The 9,932-nt window shown below is 41.1% G+C and overlaps 1 pseudogene; it reads left to right on the plus strand.

Moving 5' to 3' along the window:
- Positions 1 to 3,767: 3,767 nt before the first annotated feature.
- On the plus strand, positions 3,768 to 4,599 carry LOC103719965 (dirigent protein 22 pseudogene; annotated as a pseudogene).
- Positions 4,600 to 9,932: the final 5,333 nt, after the last annotated feature.

Raw genomic sequence — 9,932 nt, forward strand, 5'->3', positions numbered from 1 at the left:
TTTTTTCTGAAGGGTAATGGAGGAAGTGAATCACTTTCCCCAGATTTATTGAGATGGTAATAAAAAAAGACAACGCTTGTAGATATATACAGAGTAAGGCATGAGAAGAATAGGAGTGCAGAGGGGAGCCTGCTCCTTTCAGTCCGCATCAAGGGTAACAAGTGGTTCAATAGCAATCTATAGCTGTCAAGGAACCTCGGTGCACAGATTTCCCCAGAGCTAAAACAGTGAAGAGTTTTTGTATAAGACCTACAGCCAATGAAGAAGATTTTCTAACAAGAGTCACATACAATGGGTGTGAGTGTAGTCCATAAAGTCAGAAAAAGCAAAAAGTACAAAAAAGATGGAATAGAGTGGTGTCTATCTCAAATTTAAAGTCAAAAAAAGTAAAAAGTACAAAACAATTTCCTTGTCGGGAAGAAAGTAGTTTGAAAATTTAAAAATCCAATACATATGTCCAGCATACTTTATATTTTAAGCTTTCAAAATGTCATGAAATTATGCTCTCAATAAAACTTAATAATTTTTTGCTTAAAATTAGTTTTTATAATTTTTTTAAAGAAGGAAAGGAAGTGATTACAGCCCTATCAACAATACAAATCCAGAGTGCTCCAAGAACTCTCTCCTGAGTTTTGGTGCAGCCAGTTAGCCTCTTGCTAGGTATGGCTAATGCAAAAATCTACTAGATCATTCAAATTGCTGAAGCTAATTACCCAAAGTTATACACAATTCTGTAATTTTTTTACATTTGATAAGCCAAGCAATATGTTAAATTAAGGAGGAGGACTTTCTCATCTTTCCTTCTCTATCAAAAAATTTCCATTTGTCTCATAAGAGAAAACAGTCGAGCCATTGACACGCGCACAGCTTCCACATGGGTGGTTCTATATACACCCCCCCTATTGCTAAGGACACCCCCCAAAAACCAAAAAAAAAAATACCCAAACTAACCTTTAGTGTAATTACCATATTGCCCTTGAAATTTTCTCAGTACACCCCCCCTCCCGCCTCCCCTTCTGTTCGGCTGTACAGTGCCGGACAGAAGCCTTCTGTTCGGCACTGTGCAGCCGAACAGAAGGCTTCTGTTCGGTTGAGGGTTGCCGAACAGAAGGCTTCTGTTCGGCACTGTTCAGCCGAACAGAAGCCTTTTGTTCGGCGATCCAGTGCCGAACAAAAGGGGAGGCGGGGGGGGAGCTACCTCGAGGTGGTCGTGGAGGCGCCGGCGAGGTGCTCGTTGCTCGGGAGATGGCCGGGGAGGTGGTTCCGGGAGAAGCCGGCGAGGTGGTCGGAGATCGGGAGAATGCCGGCGACGAGAGGGAGAAGGGGGAACGGGGGGGTTTTGGGCGTTGGCGAGGTGCACTGCACCGACCGGCGACGAGAGGGAGAAGGGGGAGACGGAGGGGGTTTGGCCGCCGGTGAGGTGCTTGAGGCGAGGTTTTTTGGGCGGAAGGGAGAAGCCGGCAGGTGTTTTGGAGGGGAAGAGCAGGGTGGGGGGGGGGGGTTTGGGGGGTGTAGAGAGCAATTTAGGTGAGGGGGTGGGGAGGGTGGGGGGTAATTTAGGAATTTTTAATTTTTTAGGGGTGTCCTTAGCAAATGGGGGGGTGTAGAGAGTATTTAATTTTTTTTTAATTTTTGAGGGGTGTCCTGAGCAATAGGGGGGGTGTATATAGAACCACCCCTTCCACATTACTGGGAGCGAGAGAGGAGAAGCCACAGCTTTGTGAGTGCTACCATCCTTGTTATTCTTTGGTTGAATAGTACCAGTTTTTATTTTACCTTTTGTTTTTGTTTTCTATTATCTTTAAACTCAAGCAATTATACATCAATTCAGCAACACCATCACCCTCCTATTTTCTCGAGATCAATTTTAACAGGACCGTGATGAGAAGAAGGTGCCATTTTGGAGCAGACATTATTATATGAAGTGCTAAGTGCACTACCTACAATTCCAATGGTGGAGTTACGTGCCACCTGAACAGATCTAAATTATGCTATTTATACATGAAGAGTTTCACAAATTTATTTAGAGAAAGACTCTATAACAATTATTAGATATCTTTCTGATCCACTTCCTACCGACAGAAGACTTTATCCACTGGATTGTTGGCGATGATGCATCCACTGCTATCAATCAAGATTTCACATATTTATAGAAAAGCTAGTAGTGCAGTTGATCGGATGGCATCTTATGTGGCAAATTAAATGGGATCTACATTATAGATTTCTTCAGTAAATCTTCCTATTCAGTTTTGTAATATTTTATTTTCTAATTTCCATGAATATTTTTATGCTCAATTAATTTAAATCATTAGATTTACCAAAAAAAAGTGGTTGACTATCACCTGTGAGACTAAATTTTGGTTCTATGGTGTGCATAAATATCGAAGATCTCTTCGGCGAATAACCGACGTGAAAGTAAACACATGTCCGCATGGATTCTCACAGTACCACATCATAAAAGAAAAGAGGTCTCCTCTATATCCCTTAGAGTTGTGTTTGAATTAACTCTAGAATGCTTGGTTATACTTGCCTTCAAAGCAAGCCCCACCTACGGGTGCCAAAGTTTGCTACTCAAGATAATTAACCTTTGGACATAATAATTAACATGAACTATTACACGTATGATGACTCCTTTGAATTCCGAAACGGCCTTACTCCACCATGTAAGGATTTCACCCAAGAAAATAAAAAAAAAAGACAAGGTAGGACTATAAATTTTCAACTTATGCATCTATTTCCATGCGCGTATATGTACCCACAGAACATTAATTTTGTTCTACCACTTGGATAAGTTTATAAGGTGGTAACATCAATGTGATGCACCAAACATGATCATTAGAACGTTCTATCATGTGTATGATCCTAAAGTAATAAAAATGCTGTAAGGGAGGGTGGGGAGGTTGCTCCCAAACATTCTCAACCGTCTAATTCTCTCTCTCTCTCTGATTTCTTTTTCATCGTGCTGCTTTTTTTTTTTTTTTTTGCATCGGCAGCTCATACTGCTCTAACATGAGCACAACCTGCTACTTCAGAAGCAAAAAGTCTACACAAAGTAAAAGAAAATGAGGACTGCTAAGTCCAAAAAAACTCTCCCGAGTGGTGAGCAGCAAACGAGGCGACCCAGTCAGCAGCTTGGTTCGCCTCTCGAAGGACATGCCTGACCTAGATAGCCTGATACTCCCGTAATATCCGTCGCATGTCGCACAGAAGCGAGTGCTCCACCTCCTCCTGCCATCATGTTGCTTTTCAAAGTTCTCTCCTGGCTCTTCCTCATGTAAGCAAAAGTCAAGAAAAGAATTCCCTGCACGAGAGATCTTCAAAGCGGGGTAGTTAAGCAAAGTTATATATAAATTCTAGTCACTCTATTAAACCAACGAGAAGATCGTGGCGATAGAGGATGGCCACATTATAATATTTAATATCATACATATTATAATATATGAATTTGTGCATGATTCTGATAATTAGTAGAATACTAGCATTGACGAGAGTCCACGATGTAGGTTTCTTTACTCCCGGTGAATTAATTGTATCCCGCTGTCCCCGTTTAGCAGACTTGACCTCTGAATGGAATAAATAAAGGCAACGGTGTTTCCAAGAGCTAACTCCAGCATTGATTGAGAGCATTAGACCAGGAGCTATATTTAAAAGAAAACAGCAAGTTCCAGTGAATCCAATCCTGTCACATAAGCCTACACAAGGTGAGCCAATTAGTTTGTGTCACGAATTTTACTACACTCATTATTGCACTTCATTTGTCTTTGCCACCATCGTTTTCCTCTATAAATATAGCTTCCATCTTAGCTTAATTCCATGCCCTCCACGCATTGGCAGAAAAATGGCTACCATCACCACAACCATTTCATCTCTTCTTTTTGGCATGCTCCTCCCATCCCTCTTCCTCCCCACTTGCGGCCTAACTGATGCAAAAACCCAGGCCCATTTCTCCAAACCAGCCCACATGAAGCTAAGGCAGAAGGTAAGCCACCTCCACTTCTTCTTCCATGACGTAGTGAGCGGCCGCAAGGCGACGGCGGTGCCGGCCACCGATCCAGTCATGCCTTTGCCATCGAGCTTCGGCAAGATCGTCATGATGGATGATTTGCCGACGGAGGGGCCGGAGCCGACTTCGAAACCCGTGGGCCGGGCTTAGGGGATGTATGCATTTGCGGCCCAGCAGGAGCTGGGCCTGCTCATGGTCATGAACTTGGTGTTCACAGAGGGGAAGTACAACGGCAGCGTGCTCACCGTGCTCGGACGGAACCCGGTGCTTCACCGGGTACGGGAGATGCCGGTGGTCGGAGGGAGCGGGCTGTTCCGATTCGCCCGGGGCTATGCTCAGGCCCAAACCCACTGGTTGGATCCCAACACGGGGGATGCCATTGTTGAGTACAATGCTTACTGCTGCACTACTGAACTGAACTTAATAGTTGAAGTGCCGCTTGAAGAAATAATTAGCTGTAGGTCTTCTTCTTTTCATTTTTGAGTGTTGATCTTTAAGCAGACCGGTGTCTTTATTTGATACTTTTCTTCCTCGGTAGATGCTGAGGCTCCTTTTCACTGTGTCTTTGTGGGAGTTACCTTCAGTTGGATTAGATTCATAACATAACAGTTTGTTTTATCCCTCGGACGGTACCGCCTTTTTGTTTGCATGGACGGCTTGTCAGTTGTCGCTGAGCAGTGAAACAAAAGACGAAGTATTGGTGGCCGTGTGAGACCTACCTGGTTCACAAGGGCGTCTCCACCGAGTCCGGATGCTACTGAATTACACCCCGTGGCCAAATGATCCAGATGATGAGGAATTCATAGAAAGATTTGTCACGCCCCGGCCAGATTCCGCGCATGATATGGCCATACTATCGAAGAGTACGGCCCACGATAACATGAAGCCAAATGTTTCATTTAGTTTTCAAATCTATCTCAAATATAATAGAATAAATATGAATCCAATTTCATTATTTATTAAATAAAAACCAACATTAATTCAAAGCTTCTAAATCCAAACATAAATACTAAGCCTATAATCCTTAATATTCAGAAAATCATTAACTATAAATTTGTAGTCAATTTAAAATACTAAAATTTTTCTACAAAATTGTCAAGCGTGCTAGCACCAACTCCACGTCTAGACCATCTTCTGTCCCTACTGATCCTATTCACCTAGCGAGAGAAAAATAAAAATAAAGGTATACGAGCGACAGCTCAATGAGTAAACCTTTCACTACCTTACTAGATCAAGCATAAGTTTTTCATGCCAATGCATCATTAAAGAAAAATAACAGGTATTCCAAAATAATCATTTTATAACATAGTATATTAAAAATAGGTTATATAGCAAATCTCATGCATGAACAAATCATCCATCTTTCATCAATAATTTCGTAAATCGTTTTTCATGTCATGTAACCCTATCACAAAATTCAAAATATTGCTCACAGATATTTGTGCTATGGTCACTATAACCTGTAACAGGGTTGTCTTCGTAATCGACAATATTTTATAGTTCATATTTGTCACCAACTTTAATCCCTTAGCAGAAGGCCATTTTCGTTGGATGTTAGCTCCAAGGCGTCGATTGAAATTCATGATCAGATTATATGATAAAATACTTATTTTTTTCTTAAAACATACACATAAAAAAGTGAAAAATACTAAATGACATGATCAGATTCATAACAGAGCTATTTTTATTAAAATATTAATGAAACTTTATTTCCTAATAAAGCATAATTTTCATGATACAAATGCTGATCCAAAATTTTAAGAAAAATGTGATATTTTCACAAGCAGATTTTATGCATGAAACACATGATTATAAAAAGTACAAGATCTACTTACAGTTTAAAAACTAATAAGAAGTATAAGATTTACTTACCTGTTTCGCCTTAAGCCGTCAAACTTCACTAGGTGATTCAGTCAACCCAATTAACAACATTAAAAGCGAGATTAATTTCTATTTGAAATAAATAAGAAAGGAGAGAGAGAGTTGGTCGAGTGACAGTGTTCGATGGTTCCGGATGGTTTAGGCCCGAGCGACTCGATCAACAAATCATAGGGTATAAACTCGATCAAGGCTTAAATTAGCCAACATGGTTTATCAATGAAGGTTTTAAGGACATTCAACAGGGCTAGGATGATCAGTCCAGTAGGTAGCCCGGGCACCAGAGCAGAACTATGCCCTTTACAAGGTTAACTCGGGTTCGTAGATCAAGTCAACAGGATCCGATACTGGGTTCCTTGGACATTCTAGAGAGAGAAAGTAGAGAGAAGAGAGAAGGTGGAGAGAGAAAGTGGAGAGAGGAAAGAGAAGGTAGAGAGAAAGTGGAGAGAGGAGAGGGAAGGTAGAGAGAGAAAGTGGAAAGAGAAAGTAGAGAAGAGAGAGAAAATGAGAGAGGATAGCTCTCTTTCTCTCTCTCATCATCTTCTCTTCTTTTTCTTCCCTTGTTCTTTTCTTCTTTCTTCTCCCATAGCAGCAACAAAGAAAAGAGGGGTGGCTGATGACGGTGACTGCAACAGTTCGGCGGTAGTGGCAGCCAGCGGTGGTGGCTGATCGGTGAGGAAATCCAAAAAAAAGACCCAAAAATAGGGGAATCAGACTCTCCTTGACTTCCAGCCATTGGCCGCTCACCGACTGTAGGGTGTTGCCCACAATAACACAAAGCCCATAATAACAATATTCTTTCATATAACATGATAAAATTTGTCCAACTTGCATCTAAATCAAATATTTGAATATTGAAGACTAAAACCCAAACTTTATAGTCATCGCTACTTCTATGACAGCTTGTAACTATGCTTCAAGCTTTATTTTTTCAACCTTCATTCATTTATTCTTTTCCACTCCTAGCAACTTTATTTATCTTAAAAAAAATATAAAGAGACAGATGAGCTTTGGAGTTCAGTAAGTAACCATGCACCATCTTACCAGATCAAGCATGGGTTTTTCCATGTCAATGTATCATTTAAAGAAAATAACAGACAATCCAAAATAAGCATTCATAACACATATATTAAAACAAGTCATAAAGGAACTCATGCATGCATAAATCATTTATTTTCCACAAGCAAGCTTCAAGTTCATTTTACAAATAAATGCATAAATTATTCTTATACCATTTAGCCATATTATAGTTCAAAACCTTGCTCACAGATATTCGTGCTACGGTTACTATAACCCATGATATGGCCGTTTTCATAATCGACAAGATTATAGTTCACATTCATTACTAACTTTAACCTATTGGCTGAGGGCCATCTTCTTTAGATGCTAGCTCTAGGGTGTTGATTGGCCTCCATTTCTAGAGGCAGTCATAGCTATCTGAGAGCTTATAAAATATTTCATAAATCATACCTTAATAAGTAGGTTGAAAATGTTAAATGACATCGCAAAACTTTAACTAATCATGCCATATATGAAATTTTACATAATCATAAGTCATTTATCATTAAGTATTCTAATTATGTCACATATATCATTTTCATGCAATTTTTTATAAATCATATGTAGATCATTTACAACAAAGTATTCAGTAAAAGATGCTATTTGACCAAAAATATGGATTATTTTCAACCGTATGCTTGGGTTTAAATTTTTAAAAAAATGCAAGATCAATCATGTCAAATATAATTTATAATTTTTCTTACTAAAAATTAATCAATAATTTAAAATTATAAAATTTATGCCAAAGTTATTTACCTCTGTTCTTCCAAAGATCTCTAGGTTCAGTTGGATAACTCCGCTGCACAAAACTGTTTAAAATAAATTACTTGCTATTTACCTTTTTTTTTAAAAATAATTCGAAATGGGTTTGAGCAGGCTTCAAGTTCTGATTGGGTAAGTCGGATTTGGATATACAAATCTAGTAAAGAGAGAATGCTTGCACCATGGATGGACATTTCTCTCTCTCCCTCCCTTTTTTTTTTCTCCTTTTCTCTTTTCTTCTTCCTCTTTTCTTCTTCTTTTTGTTCTTCTTTTCTTCTCCTTCATCGCCCTCCCCTCTTTTCTTCCCCGTGAAACTGGAGGGGGAAGGGCGAGAGCCCACCCCACCTAAGACAGAGAAGGGGAAGGTGGCCTCTAGCCCGACGGTGGCGCGGCCGAGGGCCTGCGGGCGGTAGGGTGGAACCACCGGATATGCTCTCCCCCCTTCTCTTCTTCTTCTTCTTTTTCTTCTTCTTCTTCTTTTTCCTTATTCCGGCGGCCCTTTGCCGGATTCCAGCCATTGTCGATCGATCGGAAGGAGGGGGAGACAAGAGAAGGAAATGCGAAGGGTATGGAAGGCCTTACCTTGCTCCGATGAGGCGTTGCACCTCGTCCCCGGCGGCACAAGCGAGGGCACAGTCAGCTCAAGCAGGAGAAGGGAGGAAGATGGAGGAGGAATGAGAAGATGGATGGAGGTGGAGTGGAATCGAGGGTTTTTTAAGCCGCAGAGAGGGAGGGTAACGATCGGCCGTTCGTCAGTTACAACCGTCTAGCGGCCGCGGCGGTTGGGCCTGCCGACTGGTCTAAGTCAGGCCCAGTTGGCTTGATTCTTACAGACTGTGTAAGCCCAAACCTCCGCGAGAGGACTACGAATGCTGAAGCAAAAGACTGGGATCATGAGTGGGATAGAGGTAGAGTGGGCTTTGTGATCAGGGATCATGAGTCTAAGCTCATTGCGGCCGGCATGTCTTCGATGAATCAGTCAATGGTGCAGAGCTGAGAGCTGCATGGGAGGACATTGTCTTTGCCAAATGGATCCTAGGGGCGACTTGTATTCAGCTTGAGGGCGATGCGGCCATGGTGATTGATTGGATTCAGAAGAGTGTTGATAGGCACAGACGTTCGGATAGGCATCTGCTTTGTTGGATATATGTAAGATTGTGAGTGGGCTGATGGCATTCCGAGCTACCCATATCTATCGGAAGGCAAACAGTGTTGCCTCCTATGCGGCGCACCACTCAGAAGAATTTTGTTGGGAGGGCACGGACGCTGCTCCCTCACCCCTTCATCGTCTTTTGGTTTTTGACTCTTACAAGTGCACTCATATGAGTATGGTATGGTTTGCCGTTGTATCATAAAAATTTGTTTCCTCTTGCTTCATTATTGGTAGTCTTATTCAAGTCTATATGAAACATTTTTTGTCTAGATTCTCTTTCTTAAAATGTGGTTAATACTTGGAGGTTTTGTTAAGGTACGGATTTTCGCACCGACGCATGAATAGATTTTTAAGAGATTCGTTTTAACTGCAAACATATGAACCAATTTGGAAAGGCCACGACGTTCCAGGAGACCACTCGGACCACCTACTCTGGGATTATGGAGTTGTAAGAGGTAATCAGCTTTTGTAGCTTTGTTGTGGGTGCTCTTGGAGACTGCCATGACCGAAATCTGGAGGTATCACTGGTCCCTCTTGCTCTCACCTACCCTTAATGAGCCCGTCCCACAAGAGATGCATTGGCCTCTCTCCAATCACATATGTTGCTACCGAAAGCAACATTATTTGTAGGTTCTGATAGCCCGTTTGCAGCAACATAAGGTTTCATCTAATAAATTTAGCTAGGATATGTTATTTGAATTTCTTAACAATATATAAGTATCCAAAATCTATCTAGTTCGTAGAAAAAATGGTACTAATCATCTACCCAAAGGACAACCAATGATCTAAAATTATATTTCCCAAAATAGAGAGGACCGAACATATGTTCTAGCCTTTCAGGCACGCACCCCCTTGAATCGAAACATTGGCAAACTAGATTTCACCCTCACGAAAAAAAAAAAAAAAAAGAAGCAGAACAGGAGCCTACCGCAAGTACTACTACTTTTATGCGAACCCTCCTGTGATAACAGCCCTAATAATGATATAGCGGTTGCTACCTAAAGTAGGTTTGGGGAAAAAAGTAGCAGGATTTGACCCCAAAAAAAAAGTAGTAGGTTTGAAAAAGCTGTCCACATG

The sequence above is a fragment of the Phoenix dactylifera genome, chromosome 13 (genome assembly GCF_051530095.1).
Source record: "Phoenix dactylifera cultivar Ajwa chromosome 13, Ajwa_hap1_PhDact_Kaust_v1.1, whole genome shotgun sequence".
NCBI classification, from domain to species: Eukaryota; Viridiplantae; Streptophyta; class Magnoliopsida; order Arecales; family Arecaceae; genus Phoenix; species Phoenix dactylifera.